This window comes from Geospiza fortis, unplaced genomic scaffold (assembly GCF_000277835.1).
Source record: "Geospiza fortis unplaced genomic scaffold, GeoFor_1.0 scaffold92, whole genome shotgun sequence".
NCBI lineage: Eukaryota > Metazoa > Chordata > Aves > Passeriformes > Thraupidae > Geospiza > Geospiza fortis.
In genome coordinates, this window is record NW_005054389.1 from 2,142,683 (window position 1) to 2,147,399 (window position 4,717).

The 4,717-nt window shown below is 42.5% G+C and overlaps 1 protein-coding gene across 1 annotated transcript in view; it reads left to right on the forward strand.

The window, feature by feature from the left end:
* The first annotated feature begins 220 nt into the window (after nucleotides 1–220).
* Nucleotides 221–4,717, forward strand: part of SLC16A9 (solute carrier family 16 member 9) — a 17,503-nt gene continuing 13,006 nt past the window's right edge. The window contains exons 1-2 of the mRNA XM_005425556.2: nucleotides 221–466; nucleotides 3,570–3,625. The gene's annotated coding sequence lies outside the window, so the exon portion shown is untranslated. The remainder of the gene's footprint in view (nucleotides 467–3,569; nucleotides 3,626–4,717) is intronic.

Below are 4,717 nucleotides of genomic sequence, written 5' to 3' on the forward strand. Positions count from 1 at the left end.
CTCGGCCGTGTGTGACATCGGCGCGGCCAGGGCGACCTTCAGTCACCTCCTGGGGCGCTTCAGTCACTGCGCGGGTGAGCGCTTCCCGTCGGGACCGGCCTGCAGCTGGAAGGCGTCAATGTGTAACGCGGGGCTGTGGGCTGGCCCCCGAGGGCGTGGGGAGAGGCGAGGCGAGCAGGGGGCTATAAGAGGCCGTCCATCCCCACGGAGACCCTGGCCAAGGGGCGCGGACGGACCGAGGGAGCAGATGCTGGAGGGAAGCCTCGCAGGTTGTGATGCGTAAGGCGGCGCGCATCGTGCTCTCGTTTTGCAGAGGACGTCTCTGGTAAATCATGTTGGCTGGTGGTTTCTAGCAGCGCCGGCTCACATCTGCCCGCATGGATGCGTGCTAGTGACCGACAGGCACTAAAGTTGTGCTTTCTGCGGGGTTTCCATCTGCTCTGGAGCAGTGAGGCTCTGGAAACAGGTAGGACTGGTTCTGCTGAGCTGACAGATTTGTACAAAGCTGACTGGTTTATGTACTGCCCCAGTGATGCTTCTTAATGTAAACTAATTTTGCACTATAGAAACACATTATTTTGTTGTTGGTAAGTTTTGTTCTGGTATTACGTTTTGTTTTAAATTTAACACTTCTGTCATCTGTGAGAAATAGGAGGAAACATTGATATTGACAACTCTCTTATTTAACTAACAGAAGGGCAAGTAGAGAAATGTGACAAATAGGCAGATCTGAATATTGAGAACTAGAAGGGAAATAGATATATGTGTTCAGTGTCACACAGGAAGCTACTTAACTGGTACTTAAAAGACCAGTTAAAGTCTGATGTTGTGGAGGTAGAGATGCATCTTGCAGTGAATTTAACACAATGCTTGTGCTGTAGAGTCAGTACATGTGCAGGTGCTGGAAATGATGAGCGTGTTAAAAGCACCTATGATGCACCAGTCTCCTGCTCTAGGTGTTACTTGCAAACTAAGGGTAGCAGAAATATCAGATGATAATAGCAACGACTTGCCTGAAAAATAAACAAAAAATTACAAGAAGTCTGATTCAGCTTAATATGAGGGATGTTACTTTTCTGGCTGGTACCATCTTGATTTGTAGCAGAGCCTTGCAAGACTTGAGGAGCCCAGTGTTAATCACGCAGTGTGTCTGCTGACATCAGCTCTCTCTACAGCCATGTGCTGCTTGCAGAAAGCAACACATTTCCCTGGGCTCTGGCTGCACAAAGAACAAACTGGAAACAATCACATTGCTACTGTCTTTCTCGAGATTCCCTTTGCCACAGATTAATACAAGTTGCTGTGCTGAGGGCTAATGTTTCAGTGGTGCTCATGTTCTTTTTTTGTGCTCATCTGTCATCTTTAAGCCAAATTCTAAGATTTATAGGAAGGGAGTTCAGTGTTGTGATAATGGTGGCTCAGAGCAAAGCAAATAGTTGCAGCCAGACACTTCTCTCTTTCCACATTGAAACTGCTGTTCAGTTTGTTCTCTAGAGTTTCTTTTTGTTGTGGTTGGTAAAGGCTTTCATCGAGCAGCTCTCTTCCTCTGATTCTTATTCGCAGTGAGTACAACTCACTGAAAAGCTTTTTCTCACCAAATTTCAAGTTACTATTCAATTCTTTATGCTTTGTGTCTCTTTTTCAGTATTTTTAATTTAATTTGGTTTCCTGGAGCCTGAAACAGTATCCCTAGACTTAGTGAACAGAAAGGTTTGTGAAACTGTTCCCACCTGAATTCTGAATCTTAAACAGTTCTTTATCTGTTACCAGGATCACACAAGTCTTCCTGGTTGGTTCTGAGAAAAAAACCACAACTACTGATTCCCCTCACTCCCTTCTGTGTGGGCTTCTGCTTCTTCATTTTTGGTGCCCACATTTATCTTTGCAGTTTGTGTCCTCCTTCTACACAGACAGAAAAGAGTGAAAGGCACTTTGGATCCCTCCCAAGTCGATGCACAGATTTGATGTCCATGCAAATGAAGGTTTAATTCTCACTGTCAGTTCTTTTCTCTGCTACCAAGCTATTACAGTACATCCTTCCCTTTTGGAGAAGCATTAAATAATGTGCCAATGGAAAGCTGATATCCATGGTCCCAGCAGTGGCTTGGTTGTGCAGGACATCTTTAACTACCATAGCAGAGGGCTCTGGGGAACAGGCTCCTCATGCAGCTCTGGCAGCTCCCTGCTCTCTGTGGCCTTGAGCCTTCAGGGGAGTTAGAAAATACCTCAGTTTAGGTATCAGGTACACAGCAGGGTGAGGTGAAGGAATAACCTGCAAAAACAGGAGCGGAAGAAAAGAGAGGAGAAGGGAAGGGAAAGCCAGGTCATCAAAACTGACCCTGGGATTTTATAGACCAATTATACCCCAGAGGATGATTTCTGGGGAAATGATGGTTTTTTGTTTTTTTTTTTTACTTTTTACTTGACAGTTGTGGACTGTAAATGGCTTGGAACATTGAGAGAATAGAGATGGTACCTAAAGTTTTGTTATTTAGCTAAAAGATGCAAAAGAGATCTGTGATGCAAAATAGGAGTTGTCAGCATGTAGGAGGTCAGCACTTCTACTGCTGTAAATTGGGTACAGTTGGTTAAATTCAATTATACTCTGCAGTGTTGCAGCAGGTGACAAACTAATCCAGAGGTTTTTAGTCTTTCTATTAGAGGAGACTACGTGATCTAAGTCTACAAAAGCTTTTTTCCTCTCCTGCCCCGTCCTTGCTTCCTTCCCATCAAATGTTTAGAATAACAGAACTGAACTCAAGACTTGTCTTTGTGCTAAATTTTAGGGCACCAATATAATGGAAATCAATGTAACAGCTAAAATGTGTTTGTTTTCTAAAGTTTATTTTTAAACAAATATGAATTGGGGCTATTCACTGTCTACCTCCATTATTGTAAAGTTTTTCTGAAGACTTCCTTGCTTTGTCCCATTGTCTGCTTTTAAAGCTGTTACTTATTTCATTTATTTTTTCCTCTAGGCAGGGACAAAACAAGCCAAGTGAAAATTACTTAATTCACGGACAGATGCATAGGTCAGCTCTTGGGGACTGCATTCAAATAACTCAAATATTTCATGCAGAAATACAGGGATCCCTTTTAGTGTAAAGAGTATTGTTATAGGAAAGTGCCTATGACTTCTGGCCATCCCAGCTGCCACCCTTGCATCTCACAGGATCAAGGGACACTCACCAGGCATTGGAGTGAGTCAGAGCTTACATTTATTAGCTGAAACAAGTAACTTTGTAACACTTGCAACTGGGGATGTTGTATCTTCAAGGACAGTCAGTATATTAAAATTGTAAATCACTCCCAAAGGACCCAGGATGTCAAAATATATTTTACATTAGTAAGCGATGTTTTTGTTATTTGAGGGCTCAAGGCTGCTGTCAAATGTTAATTAATTGCAGGAGATGAGTACTTCTCCACTGAGATAACTTGTTTGCTTCTGAAGTTCCTCTGAGAAGATTTTAAAAAGAAGAAATTTCATGTGAAGCCACCATTTTTTCAGAGTTGTGTTATCTGTTGCAGCGATATGTTGGCTGAAGACTTGCTTTGTTCTTTTTCTGCAGGTGGTTGTCACATGAAGGTACATTTATAGGAAGCTGACAGATTTTTGCCATCATCTGTGAGTATCTACCCTCAAAGTAACATTTAAGTGCATTTGTAAACTAGAACTGGCCTTTTTCATGTCTCTATACAATTCCTCAAAATTTTATACTATAGTGTTTTTGTTAAATTTTCCATGCAAATTCTTAAAAATTGCCCAAGAAAAGGGTGTGAGGATCTCCAATGGGAATTCTGTTATTGTCTGCTTGTTTTCCCCTTTGCTTTCATACGGCAGTAATTTTTTTTTCCATTTCCTCTGGGTTCCTAAGTCAAAAAGGCAGTGCAATGCATTTATTTTTCTGCTTTGCCTCTTGGGAGTCTCCCAGAGCAGAGCTGTTACTGCAGCAGTCTTAATGCTTAAGCTGCAGTGTGGAGATGGTCCTTGAAATATTTCATGAAGAAAACAGGGTAAGATCTTACCTCTTTCTATCTTCCAGGGTGGAGGAAATAAAACTATTGAGAATCACATACCTGATTAGTGGCAGAACCAGGAGCAGAGCATGTGTTTTGTATTCATCAAATTTTATTCATCAGATTGCTCCCTGTAGAGAGGGTAGCAAGAGCAAGGTAGCCTGGAAAACCTCCAAATTTGCCAGATTTTAGAAGTATTGATCCCCACATTCACATGCTAGTCTTGAGAAGATGTGAGGGTGGTGGGTTATTTATAGCCATAGATACTCAGGTGATGGGTTGAGCCATGCCCAGGAGCAAGGTGGTGCTTCTGGAGTCCAGGCAGTGAGTGCCAGTTTGGGGAAGGCTGATGTGTACAGAGGGCAGACACTCTAACAGGTTATAGCAGATTTTTGTGTGCATGTTTGCTGCTGTTGTGCCTTGGCATACAAGCCACACCTGTACACAGTCTTAGAGCTGACTTCACTAATATACTCAAAGTGATTTTTGGATGCAGCTCTCTACACATTACTTTGTTGACAGAGCAGAGTACTTCACTGTTACTACTGCCAAAATGTCAGTCTTCCTCTTGATCTGCCCCTCTCAGAGTGCACTATCTGGTGGCAAACACCTTAATAAATGGAAAGATACTGGGCTGAGAGTGGAATTGAGTATAGATTATTTTTGCTCCTTTTTTCATATTCATGGCTTTAACAACAGA